Raw genomic sequence first — 15,823 nt, forward strand, 5'->3', positions numbered from 1 at the left:
CAAGTTTAATATTATTATATTAAAAATAAATTTTATTTTTATTTTTAAAAATATTTAAAATTATTAAAATATTAATATAAAATATTATTATTTTCAATATTATTAAATATACATTTTTAATTATTTATATTTAGTCCTATAATAAATTATTAATATAATTAATATAATTTATTATTTTAATAAATTATTTAATATTTCAAATTTATTTTAATAATAGATTTTAAAATAATAATTTTAAATAATATTCCTCATATATTATTGAAAATATTCAATATTAATATTTTAATAAATATTTATTACAATTATAAATATATTAATAAATGTTTTGTAGTATAAAAGTATGTACTCTTCACAAATTTTTAATTTAGTTTTTGTACTTTTATTTTCAAGAATTTAGTCTATCTACTTTTCAGATTTAAAAATCAAGTCTAATTGTTAACATTGTTAAATTTTTTTTGTCAATTTTGTTGATGTTACATTTTTAAATAAAAATACTCACTTGGTAGTCATGTAACTAAAAAATGATGTTGTAATGAACTTGAATTTAACAAAATATTTTTAATATATGCAAAAATAATGTAAAATATAGATTTATAAATATAAAATAAACTCAATTAAACAATGAAAAGATAAGAAAATCTTAAATGTATGTTTGTTTCATTGAAAACAACTTTTATGAAATATTTTTAAGAAATACCTGTCAAATAACAGGAAATAGTTTATACAGATTCATCCAAACACTAGAAAATATTAATTTTTTCAGGAAAGTAAGTCATTTTTCAGAAGTTATTTTTAGTGAAACAAACAGACTCTAACATAAATGCAATGTTGATGTGAAAATCCTAAAATATTAAGGGTGTGTTTGTTTAACAGATTATTTTTTTGAAATTTTTTTATGTTTGTTTCATAAAAAATAATTTTATCAAAAGCAAAATGATTTAAAGTAAATAGAAAGTAAGTTTTTATTTTTATTTTTGGAAAAGAGTTGTAATTTGATTTTTATATAAAAGAACTTAAATATTTTTTATATTAAAATAAAATCTTAAAAATATTACTCTTAAAATATTATGATTTTCAGTATTATTAAACAATAATACTTGTATTTAATGATATAATAAATTATTAATATAATTTTATTAATTTAATACAATTATTTAAGATTATAATATTATTTTAATAATAAAATTTAACATTAATAATAATTTTAAATTTTAAATAATATTCTTAATATTTTATTGAAAATATTCTATATTAAAATTTTAATAATAAATATATATTACAATTTATAAATATTTAGTAACAAATTTTTATAATATAAAATATAGATGTTTTGATAATATAAATATGAATATTTGTTTAAATTTTAGTATGATTCATCCCTTCCCGTTCCTATGTGCAACTATATACTCTCATGTGTAATTTCAAATTAATTATTAATTAGTCATTGGTAATTAATAAGATTATATAAGATGTTAGCTATTATAAAATATTATTTCTTTATTAAATAAATTTTTGTTATAAGAAGGAATTTTTTTATAATATTTTATAAAAAAATATAATTTATGTTTTATTTATTTATTATAAATATCTTTAAAAAAACGATTTCTCTAAATATCAATCATTTTTCGAAAATTATTTTTAATGAAATAAACACAACCTAAGAAATACTCCTAAAAACAATGGTTTCACCATCAAACAAGCAAATTTCTCCCCAACCCAATCACAAAGGTGGCAGCCTTCGTCTGTATTTCTAAAATTTCCAAGCCAAGTCAGTAGCAACAGTTGCGACCTCTCAAGGTTGGGTCACGACCTTCAAGGCTGACTTTCCTATCTCCTTCAACTTTGAGTTTTCTTCACCTCTAATCAAAACATAAATTTAGAAATTAATACTAAACACCAAAAACATTAAAAATGAAGCAAATTCAATACTAAAAAGACTACTAAATTTTCCTCAAAATAAGTTGAGCTTTAAGAGAAAGTGGATTCCATTGAATAGGACATTTAGCCTCTCATCAATGGCCATGAGAAATTGGGAAATAGAAACTCAGGGTTTGTTAAAATAAGCGAAACCAAATTAAAAGCTACAATGTTGAGATCAATGAGGGAAAACTATAGTCAATGGAGAATGATGTGATTGGTAAAGCAAGAGGATTTTTTTTTTTTTGTTAATTGACACGGAAAACTTAGAGCCTAAGGTGTCTCCGACGTTCACACTGTAAGATTGTCGCCAGATTATTTTTTAATTGAATTTGATAATGAGATTAGGAGGTACATGGGGGAAGATGAATGGTGTTAGCTTAATCAAATGTTGTTATCTTTAGGAAACCAAGTATATCATAACCTAGATGAAGAGGTAGCAAACCCTGACCTTGAGGTATTAGAACATAGCCTCAGGGTTTGATACATATGGGTCTAACTATCATAATTTTTAAAGTAGGGTATCGAGACCCAAAAGTTAGGTATCGAAAGATGAAATATTGCAATTTCATTTAGTGCTCGATTTAATGGCTCTACTAGCTCTTAATTCCCCCAACTACTCTAAATGACTAGAAATCAACGAGGGAGTATAAATAGAGTTCAATAACACCAAGATGAAGACACGAAACAAGTTTAAAAAGCTATTTGTGCAAAAATTCAATCATTTAATTGTTATTCTTATTTTGCACTCATACACACTTGGGGTTTTATTTTAATTTTTCATTATTTCAAGTGTTCTAATTTGAGTGAGGGAGCTTGAACCATTGTAAATCAATCTTTAATAGGTATTCCTTATTTAATTTTTATTTTTAAACTCGTGAGAGAATTCTTAAGGTTTTGGATAGAAATCCTAAAGGGAAGTGGCTCTATCTTTCCTATTTGAAAAAAAATAGTGTTGTAGAGGTTAAACCTTGAGCCTTTAAAAGGTTTCAAATTAATAAATTTGGGAAATCCTTTATTGTGGAAAGCTAAGGTGGTGGATGTAAGCAATTGAGGTTAACTACTCTAAATCATTGTGTCATTTTTATTTTCCCATTTTCTTTCAAAATTTGAATCACCAATTCAAGTCCTTTTGTTATATTTGAGCTTTACGTATGTTAAGTCTTGGTCACTAGAGTTTAAAGTTGAAGAAAGGGTGGTGGATTAACTAGGACCCGATATTGGGCCATTTCTTGGAAATGTGATTGGTGTGAGTTTAACCAATAATAAATGTGTTAATGAGAAAAATTTGCTACCAAAAGTTTGTGAATTGTAGCTTAATGTAGCCTAGTGGAGTTTTAATGAAATGATGTATATAGAAAGAAAAAGGAAAGGAACAAGGTTCTTATTCGAAATTGAATTAGAATAAAAAAAAAGGAAATAACAAGAAAGGAAAAGAGGAGAAAGGCTAAAGGTGCTTGAAGGAGAAGACAATGGGAAGGTGATTAATGAACCATTATTGGATGGTGACTATAGGAAGAGGAGGAATAGAGGAAACGTGGGAGGTGGGAAAGATCCTAAGACTATCTACTTCATGTAATGATGGGGAAATTATTGAAAGTTTGGTTGAGCTAGATAGTTAGAAGTTGAATAAATCTCATTAGAGGTAAGTGTGATTTGTGCAATGACTTTTATTGTCGATATATGATATGGAGTTATATGCACTCTATTGGAATATAAAAGGGCTGAGCAAGGTAGTGAAAAGTGGATTGATTAGGCGTTTAGTAAATTAGTTGTGTCTAAACATGGAGCTAATACAAGATACACAATCGGATGAAAAGGGCTATAGGTTATTAACTTCAATTTGGGGTAGTGATAATGGTGAAGGAAAATGGATGGGTTTTTGGGCAAATCGGGAAGATTGTTGATTCTACAAAACAAAGATCTTTTTGCATTGTCAGGTTATTTGTGTTAGATAGAATCCCATTAAAATTGTTCCTACAAAGGAAAGGGCTTCCTTTGTCACATGAACAATGTGTTTGTGTTGAACTTCAGCGAGGAAAATCTCGAACATATGAACGAAACATGAACAATAACTCGAACAGAAAACGAATCAGTAGGACAATGGTCCAAGGCATGTATCAATCCATTATCTTTAAGGTTCTATTTGTCCTCACTTATAATTGGTGTGCAAATGAGTTTCAAGCAAATGAACCTCGAGGATACAATGAAGTCGGGTGACTATTTGCGTTTTGCATTAATAAAAATAGTTCACTAAGATTGAATAGAATATAACAAGAAAATCAAATTCTAAAAAGAATTTTTGTAGAATTTCTTTATAGAACAATAGAAAATGGAGAAAGATTGGAAAGAACTTTTTTGAGAACTTTTTGGTATATCATCTAAAAGAAATTTCATTCCTATTTATAGGAATTCTTGTGTCTCTTCATAGAGATATAACTTTTCAACAAGTGTCTTTTCTAAATAATCACATATTTTAAATAAACATAATTATTCAAGTAATATCTCTTAAATAGATATAACTATTTAAGAGATATAACTATTCAAGTATTACTTGAATAGTTATAATTCATTGTTAAAAAAATCAAGTGATAACTCTTTATATTTAGAAAACATAACTCATTATTATGAATAGTTATAACTTTTGATTACTTATACTCTTTCATTTATAGTTATTGAAACACTATAAATATTTGAAAATGTTCCAACAATATCCCATCATTTTCAAAATATTTTAGATTTGGATAATTTTGGAATCAATTTGCATAAATGAAGGTGTCTTACGGTTAAACCTTCACTTAGTGAAAGTATGTTAAAGTTAATCGAAATTGCGTGGTAGACTAAGCTTTGAACCAACTATTCCATTTGATTAACCGAACACATCTCACACAATAATTTCAACACTGGTCAATGCATAATATCTGGGGATACTATTGTGACCATGTGTCTGTATCCTCATTTCATGAGTGTTGTTAGTGTTGGACAAAATCTGATTCGAAAACGGTTTCCTTACATAGCGAAAAATTAAAATTTTAAAAACCAAGCTGGTTTATGATATTTATAGCAATAAACTTTTCTCGAAATTGCACCTGTGTTTTGAGCTAGAAGAATCCTTATCGTTCCCAGCTTTCAACCGAACAACCTTCTCCACTATTCTTGTATCACGAACTGCTTTGAGTGTGGGCTCGAACGAATACGAATCAAACACAGAACCATAAATTATTTGCTTCACCTTTAGTGGGAAAACAAAAATCTCTCTTTAATAGAAACCAGTAGAATTGTTATTTTGGCAAATAGAATTTATACTTAGAAATAAATTCTCACTATTTTCGGACAGAATAACGATATCTCAAAGTTGTGTAAAACTTATTGTGTATTTAACCTATCAGTGCCATCTATTTATAGGGACAAGAAGTGATACCCTAGTTGAATTAATAGAAGTTTATTTTAGGGGTGAGCGTTTGATCGAATCAAGTCGAATCGAGTAAAAAAATTAAGTTAATTGACTTGACGAGTCCTATTTTATCATCTTAACTCGATTTGAAATTTTTTCGAATCGAGTCGAGTGAAATGAAATTCGAGTCAAGTCGAATCGAGTGATATTGTTTGAGTTAAATTAAAAAAATTAAACATGTCAAATTAAACTATTGTTATAGTATAACTAATTCCATGTTTAGAGTACATAAATTTGAAACCATATATATTTGAAAACTTTTTAAAGCAAAAAAATAAAAAATATTTTAATATGATAAACTTAATAATTAATTAACTTATTTAGGTTCCCAAAATTATTATTTTAGAAAATTTTTAAAATTTTAACTTTCTTTATATAATCTTTAATTTTTTTAAAAAAATTATAATTTTTTAAAAACACAAATTTTGGAATTTTTATCAATATTTTGAAATTTAAAAATTATTTTAATTTTTGAAAATTATTTTGATTTTCTTTTTGTAATTTTGACCAATTTGTTCATTTTAAAAAATAATAGGGACCAAAGGGGTATTTACACCAACTTGTTATTCGAATTGTAAAATTCAACTTGACTCGAACTCGAATTACTTATTCAAGTTGACTTGAATAACTCGATCGATTAACTCGAAATTTAAATTTTTTTCAAATCGAATCGAGTTTTACTCACTCCTAATCTATTTAATAGAAAAACTACTTCATATTTGAACTAGGAGAGAGTGGGATGACAACCCTAGTTAAATAACATGAGGGGCTTTTGGGCCTCTCCTATATCAGGTCCAATTATAAGTGCCTCATGAACTTTTAACCCAATACTTTATAATTCAATTCAAGCCAATACATGTTTATCTATTTTTCAAAATAAACATTATAAATTAATTTAAATAAAAAAATTAATTTCCCAATTAAATAATTTTCTCAACTGATTATGATTCCGATAAAATCACGACAACTTTGCTGTAAAAGAATTTATGAGAAAATATATTTAATTTTTCTACATTCAACAAATTCATTATGACCAATTAATTTAATTCCATTATTGAACTTTAATTAATTAATTAATTAATTAATTGAAAAACCATAAATTAATTCTGAGGCCATTTCCATGCTTAGTGAGAAAACCACATTCATTTCCTAATCCCATTTCTTTAACTTTACCATATCTATCCATTTTTGTACTTTTGATTCAACGTGTAGTTCATTTCCGATTTCAATGAACTAGTGGAGGGACCGATTGAGCATATGTGATTATGACTCAAATGATTTATAATTAAGTTCCAGCTTTTCACTTATTAATAATAAACTCATCATTTAGTAACAAAATCATTCCACTATAGTATCGTGATTGAGCTCTCCCTAATGACAAACCATTACGAAAGTAACTCGATCAATGCTCGTCCAATGACCTTGTCATAAGTGTATTACCCTTATGTGATATCCTTATGTGATATCCTTAATCTCTTTGAGATAAATACACTCTCCCAATATGATCCTATTTTATCTCATGGTAACCATTACATATTCCTTCATGAAAAGTCAATTACTATCAAATAGTAATTAATTCATTCATCACAAAGATAAACGACCCGTGGCCAAGTTTACTTTTCATCTATCATGTAATGTCAACGAGAGGATATCATTTACCCATATTTACTTCACTAAAACGGTCATAACTTGAGCCCCCGAACTCAAGATCTTTGAATGCTATAAATACATCTCAACCTAGAAATGCCTGGATCCCATCCAAAAAGTTGTCCAAGTTGATTGATTTTCCAAACTTGAAAATTGGAACCTTCAATGAATGAAATTTAATAAATTTCACCCTATCTGTGCATATATCATTCTCCCTTTTCTTAAAAAGATTCATCCTCAAATCTTATCTTTAGATGAATAAGAAAGAAACTTTATTATAGGTGAAATTGTTTAATAAAGCTCCTCTCAAAGGATCAACAAATTCCTAAAAGAATAAAACGAGTCCACTAGAAAAATTCAAGTTAAGGTTAGTGAAAACATAATCATTCCTCACTTTTGGATAAGTTCTTTATTCCTTTTTGTTCTCTTTTTCAATGTGAATTGAACTCTCTAATTTTACCTCATAGGAATTTTCACTCACCAAAGTTGAACCATCAAATTGAGTTTTATCGCTCAAGATCTTTTCTCTCTTAGTTTTTTTTTTACATAAATCTTCCTCATTTCCCTTTAACCCATCACAAAAAGAAAAAGAAAAAGAAAAAGAAAAAGAAAAAGAAAAAGAAAAAGAAAAAGAACATCGTATTTATCAAAATACAACTTTTTAGGAGGACAATAAAGGTCTTATCCAAATCCATATGCTCTAGGAAAAAAATTCTCACTATCAACTTTTTCTGGTTCACAAAGTTCACTATCACTATGTCTTAGTTCGCACAATTACTATCAAATTCTTTGACATCAACTTTGGAACAAGGTACAATGCTAGGTTTAGACTCAACAATAGGAACAAAATCACATTTACTATCTTCACAAATGGTGTCACTCAATGTAACTGTAACACCCCAAACCCTGCCTAGACGTTATAGTCAAATCTGGAGAGTTACAATAATATGTTGAAATCTTTACTTTCCAAAATGTGACTCGATAAGAAACCGAAAATCAAAGTTTTATAAAACTCGTAATTCTAAATAAAACTTTACAATGGAAATTCTAGAGTTGATAATTTGAAAACTGTGGTCTTGATAAGTGAAAGCGTATAGTTCGCCAATTAGGCATATTTTAAAACATTTGTTATAGATTTGCATAAAATCCATTTTAAATTTGCAGCGGAAAATCCTTAGCTTGTTTTAGTTTTGAAAACCGAATTCTAGTTTGTTAGCTAATATGATTTTATAGTTTACGTTAAAACTTCCAAAACCTGACAAACAAATCAAAACCCAAAAACAAAACTAGATTAAAAAAACATAGTCCAAAACCAAATGTCCAAAAATCTTAATTAACATAAATCAAACCATATTATTTGAAAGACCATTCTAAGCTCCCGTACACTATCCAGTCCTAAGTCAGAAGTTCACCTGAAATGTATCAAACAAACGAGTGAGTTAAAAGCTCAGTGTTTGATTTAACCCGCGTATAGAATTTTCTTATTACAACCCGTACAATTGCGAACATAAAAACAGAGTTTTATTTTTAGTAACCACATATGCAAAAACCATATCAGAATGTCACATCTAGAAACATTTTTCATATCGAAATGTCATATTTTCATAATCATATATCAGAATGGAATTCTTAATTTCAAAATCAAAATCTCAAACACATTCTCTTATATAGAATCAGATGTATTTCATATTCAGATACAAATGCAATCAAAGATCCTACCCCCATCCGTTACACACCAACTTCGTCTAACCAAGCACACCAAATAGGACTACAAGAGTCCATCCATCCAATCACACTAGGTCGTGGAGGTATGCCACTCATAATTGTGCAACTGAGCTGCCAGACAGATATTGCGGTTTAATCGCCAAAAGTGCAATAAAACTGCTAGAAAACACTTCCTCCATCTTATCCAAAACCCACCCCAATGCACATGCGCAATCATCATAACGTACGTATATCATATAAATGGTATGGTATGCATACCTAATCATATAATCTTTTACAAATCATAGCATATCATTTTGCATATTTGAATCGAATAGCTTATCAAAACATATAATAAAATAAGTAAAACACACATGGTTTACAAAATAGTTATGCTTAACTCACGTATGTATTGATTGCAAAACATAACACATTTTTATACTTATCGTAGCTTATTTAACAAACCTCCTACACTTACTCGTGTTTGTTTACTAAAACTTATGCTTTTCTAGGCCTACATAATGCCCACGAACCAATTTATGAGTCCCTGAATTGGCCCCTAATTGGGCCTCAAAATTGGCCCAAAAGACCCGAATGACCCAAAAAGCTAGCCCGTGTGGTCTACATAGTCTGCATGATTTCACACGGCCGTGTGGTCCACACAGTTTACCCATACTGTCTGCATGATTTCACACGGCTGTGTGGTGCTGGGCAGTTTCGAAGAATAGCCCAGTTTCACGATTTTCTCGAGTTTCAAACGAGGTCTCGGGATAGAATCACACACCAAATAGCGACAATAATCAACCACACAACTAGGAACTCACGATACCTACATTCGTTCAATAAATTATATTAATTAACCAACAAAACACCTAACCACAACACATCCTAACACCGAAATTTCAGACCATTAATACCAAATTCAAGCACTTAATTCTTCGAAACAGTGATCAAACTCGAGTTTAATTCACAAGAGGGCTTTGATTTCTACCCGAATCGACTAACCAAGAACCACAAAATTACTAATCACAACATGGAGCAAAAATCATACTATCACAACTCCATCTTAATCAAAGAACAAACTAAAAATATAATATCAAAAAAAGATAATTTAATGAAACTTACACTATGAATGAACTACGCGTCAATAGAAAATATCACGTACGACCACCAATAGAAAATGGAACAGCAACAAGCAAAAATCAAAGAAGAATGAGAAAAGAAAACAAAAGAAAGAAGAAGAGAGAAAAAAATAGAGAAGAGGGGGAGAGTGGGAGAAAAGAATGTGAGAGTGGGAAGTGGGAGAAATAATTTCATAACTACTCACACCCCACTATATCCCATTAATTAACCACCCACTAGATTCCCTCATAGTTCAAAATAAAAATAATTTTCATTTTGCACACACGGGGACTCAAACACAAGATCAAAAGGTAAAAGGAAGCCTTACCACTAAATCAACAAGCTCATTCTTGTCAACAATCAAGTGAAAATAATTTATAAACTTGATGTTCAAATATAGAGGTTTAGGCAAAAATAGAAAAATTCAAGGGAAGAGATTTGAACATAGGACCTCACACACACAAACACTGACCACTAAACCAGATCAATTCACTTATTGTAATTTTCATAATCTTAACTCAAAAGCCGGACGTAACCACTCATGGTTTCACTAACTCAGTTTCTTCTAACTCGATTTTTGGGATGTGACAGTAACACCCCAAATTTACATGAAAACACTAATGCTTATATTTGATAAAACTCATTTTCGATTTTAAGAAAAATCCGTTTAAATGACTCATCGAAAATGTATCAATCCTGAAAAATCTGTGAATACTTTGATGTAAACCGTGTTTAATTAGCTTTCTAAACAAATCCAACTTACTTATTTCATTTGTGAGATAGAACAATTAACAAGATTCGATAAAACTTAACAACGGAAAACTTTATAGCAAATTGATATTATAGTCGTTGTTTAAATTTGGTTGTCTTGACTTAAAGACTGGTTAAAGTTAAAAACCTTTGCAAAAGAAATACCAAAATGATTTTAACGTCCCCAAAAGTTTAAAATGTCCAAAAGTCCATAAGTCAATAAAACAAGTCCCAAAATATACTTGGACCAATATTCGTGAAATCCGAGCTCCAGAGGTGCCGTCCAATCCTATGTTTGAGGATTACTTTAGGCAAAACAAAAAAAACGCGTGAGCTTTACGCCCCATGTGTTATTCAACCCATATAGCATAGTATATAATAGATTAGATAATTTCATATCAGATTTCTAATCAGAATATACTGAGTAACATTTCATAGCATATCATGTTCTTTATTGGAACATATCTTATCACATAACATATCATATCAAATTCTACCCCCATCCGCTACACACCATCTCCGTCCACCCAATCACACCGATTGGGACTACAAGAGTCCCTCCATCCAATCACACCGATATGTGGCGGTGTGCCAACCATACATATATATGCAGTTGAGGTGCCTGACAAATAATTGTTGTTTAACTGTCATAGTTGCAGTAAAACTGCCATATAACACTTCCTCCAGCATGACATAACCCACCCCAAAACATAAGCACAAACATAATCATGCTATCATACATACATATATATAACGTAAATCGTATGGCATGCATACATATATTTTTATAAGGAACATATCATAACATTTAGTTTATAAACAAAAATTACTTAATCCAATTCCTAAGCTTACCCACATGTTTATACGTATTGAAATTTACGCTTTTCTGGGCCTACATGATGCCTACGAACCCAATTTTTGAGTCTCTTATTCGACCATTATTTGGGCCTCAAAATTGGCCAAAAGGGCCCACATGCCCCAGAAAGTTAGCCAGTGTGGTCTACATGGCCTACCAACAAGGGCTGTAAAATCACATATGGTCGTATGCTCTACACGGCTTGGCACACAATCGTATGGTGCTGAGTAGTTTTAAAAACAACCCTATTTCGTAATTTTCTCAAGTTTTGAACGATATTTCGGGTTAGTTTCTCATACCTAATTGCTGATTTGACAAACCCCATGCTTGGAAATCACGAAACCTACATTCGTTCATTAAATCACACTAATTAATCGAGGGAAAACTCATATAAAATGCATCCTTAACCTGAAATTTTAGACCCTACAACAAAATTTGGGTACTTACTTCTCCGAAAGAACGTCCAAATCGTAGATTACTCCTTCGCCTAACCAAAGTACAAAAACATTTGTCACAATCAAGAACGAAAACAAACATTAATACAATCCCTACCTTGAACGAAGAACGACTAAGAATCCTAATATCAGAGAATTAATTTGACGACATTTACACTTTGCTTGGATTATGCCCCAACAATTGAACTCTACACAACAATTACCACTAAGACGTAAGTTGAAAAAAACGTGACAATGAGGAAAATAGTGAACGTAAGCAAGGAAGGAACGTGAAACTGATTGAGAAAGTAGGGAGATTTTCTTGAGATTTAGTTGAAAATAATTCAAAACAAAATACCTACTTATCCCTACATCCAACAACTTATCAAATTAAAATTTTAATATAACCCCAACACTTGGACGGCACAGGCACCAATTTGCAAAAATGTTTCCAATTTTGCTCTCGCAAAGACTCGAACACAAGACTAAGGGGTAAGCTGCCACCTTACCACTGAACCAACAGCTCATTCTTGCCAATAATCCAAAAAAAAATAAAAGATAAGCCCAACAAATCAAACTTGACATAGTGCCAAAATTAACAAGAAAAATCCAAAACAAGGGAATTAAACTCAGGACCTAAAGCATACATCCAAGGCATTTAACCAACATACCAAAGTAGATTATTTGACATGGTTTCACAAATTAAAACAAAAAATTTTTGGGAATTACACTCAAAGTTTCTTGCTCATTCATATCGTCATCGTCAATGGTAGCACTAAAAGAAAACTTCTCAATAGGCTTAGTGTAATACGTATGTTCTTCTTCGCAACTTTCATCAATGGTGGATAATGAATCAAACATTAGGAATCGTAATAATCTTTTGAACCACATCAATGATAATCTTCTTCGCAACTCTCCTTTACTTGTTGGCATTTAGAATCTTGGGGGATCCCTTTTATCACCAAACATTTTTTGTGTTCTTTAAAAAGTTGTTTAAGTATGTGTATCCCATTACGACCTTTGTTCAAATGCTTTTCTTGACAAATCCATGAACAATAGAATATTTTTGGGCATCGAAAACAACATGTTTGTACATGTTTTTTTATACAAATACTACATCTATGCTTTGCCCAAGGTTTATCATTCTACTAACTACATGTGCTTACCATTATTAGAGGTTGAAATAAAAAAATACTCAAACAAGAAAAGTTGATGAAAGAACATTAAACATCATCGTTATGCACTCACAATAAAAATAAACAACACTAAGAGGCAAACAAAAGAAGTTAAAATTTTCTTGCTTGTAACTTTCAAAGATTAATCAAACTCAATAATATTAAAAAAATGTGGGATCACTCTCTAACAAAGTTGACCTAAGGCTCTAAGAAGCCAAAGAAAAACTCAACTCCAAAAGAAGTAAGTTGTACGGAGAAATTAGAGACAACTCTTTTCGTACCTATTAACATATGAAGCTAAAATATGTAGATTGTGTAATGGAATAAGACATAAAACTCAATAAATATAATATTTGGATTATATATAAATTAAGCCTAAAAAATTGAGCCCAATATGATTTAAAGTTAAATTAAAAGCCTGAAACTCGTAATTTTCCTAATAATCCTGTCTAGCAATTTTACTCGTGTAGTCTTCACTAAAATTCTCATAACTTGAGCTTATGAGCTCAAAATTGAGTGATTCAAAGTGTATTTCGAAGTTAAGAGATAGATCTTAAAACTTTATATAGACATATCAACCCAGAAACGTCTGGATCCGATTCAAAAAGTCATCGTAAGTTGACTAATTTTCTCAACTTGAAAATTGGCATATTCGGAAAATGAAATTTAATAATTTTCACCCCATTTGTGCATGTATCACTTGGGCTATGAATTCTACTATTGTGAATGATGCTACATACTGCAAAAGTTGTATACCCAATGAACCAACTTTTAGGTCATGATCTATTCAAACTCAGGCTTTTACTTACATCAAAGTATACGAGTGACACATACATAATCCATTATACACACAGAATTAGGGTATGTCACACTATAAACTTCAGAAGTGAATAAATCCATAAATAGATTCATGATCTATTCTTCTTAGGTCCAGTCTGATGTATTGTCAGTCTAGTCAGTCATATCTATGTCTTTATCTTCTGGTAGTCATCCGCTCCGATACCCAAGACAAGACATCCCCCCAATTGGACTTGATAGGTGACATGTTAGTCTTTCAATCGGTTTGTTCATTTTCAATTAGACTATGGACATGTTTAGGTTCGTATAATAATATAAGATATATTTCTATATTATGATCTGGCCACGTAATACCGCTTAGTATTAGTTTAAACATTAGACAATTATTGAGCCAATATTATAAGTTTACAAAAGAATATACTACACTTAGGGCACCATATCCAACAATTAGAGCCAAGACTTTGAGTTCCAAGAAACGACCACACTTCACACTCACATAAGTAGATCCCATCCAAAGTGTTCCTATAATTATAACACTCTAACATATTTATGTTATGTGTCCATTAAGAGTACATTAGTCATCTTTCCCTTATCATTAGGGGTCCTTAGCGCTTTAATCTTAGGATGGATTTATTTTTACTACTAACAGTCACATACTAATGGTGTACTTTGTCTCATTGAACTAAAAAATTGACGTTATATCAAGAATTGAGCCAAGTTTCAATCATAGATGACTCTAATTAATGGGCTTGAGTCCCATCCCTCTTAAGATCTTATTAACTACATCTCTAGCAAGACATTTTTTTTTCAATTGATCCACCAAGTTTTCACTTGACCTCACATAATTAACAATGATCACCCCATCAAAGATTAATTGTCAGACATAGCTATGTCTTAATCCATTGTTTTTAGACTTTCCATTATATACTTGGCTATATGTCTTTGCTAGAGTAGCCTTACTATCACAACGAACAGAAATAGGTGAAATTGGTTTAGGCCATATAGGTACATCATTAAGTAAATTTCTTAACCATTCAACTTCTTTAGATGCATAATAAATTTAGTTGCCATGGTGGATGTAACACCCTTAAGCCGTCTCTGTCGTCAGATTAGGGTTACGGAGGATTACCATACAAATCTGAATAATTAATATAAAAACATATTAATAATATCAATTAACAACAATTAACTCATTTAAAGTATTATCATACATGTAATTTTGGCCTTGAAACGAGATTTTGAAGTCCCAAAATTAATTTAGAAACAATTCGAGACTAATTCGAAACAAATCAGAAAGTTTGGGAACAAGTTGCAAAATTTGAAAATAAGGGTCACATGGTCGTGTAGCCAAGCCGTGTGACGTAGCCCAGGCCATGTAACAATCGAACAAAGGGACACATGGCCGTGTCCCAGCCTGTGTCTCAAATCGTGTAACTCACTGAGTAGGGTCACACAACCGTGTGCCAGATTGTGTAACTCTCTAACTTGTGACACATAGTCGTGTCACAAGCCATGTAACACATTAACTTGATATACCAAACTTAACAAGTGACACACAGTCGTGTAGCCAAGTTGAGTGTGGCACCGGGCCGTGTGACAATCCGTGTCCCAGGCCGTGTGCTGCATAATTTGGCCCTAAAAACAAGCCATTTCAAGGCCAAAACACTCCTAATCAACCATCCAATTTGTGTATACATTCGAAAGACCTAAACACCTTTCAAACACTTATAAACATACCATTTCAAACATCCTATTTCATCTAACCAATATGCCATTCAAAGGCACCACAATTATACCAAAATATCATTAACCAAAACAAAGCAATATAGCCACAATTTAAGCACAAAACCTAGTTCCTTTAACTACCAAATAACATCACATATAGCCATTTACATATCATCACAACATACCAAAAAGGATCACGTTTTACAAGTACCTAAAGGTGGCCAAAGTGACCTAACTTGTC

This window comes from Gossypium hirsutum, chromosome D03 (assembly GCF_007990345.1).
Source record: "Gossypium hirsutum isolate 1008001.06 chromosome D03, Gossypium_hirsutum_v2.1, whole genome shotgun sequence".
Lineage (NCBI taxonomy): Eukaryota > Viridiplantae > Streptophyta > Magnoliopsida > Malvales > Malvaceae > Gossypium > Gossypium hirsutum.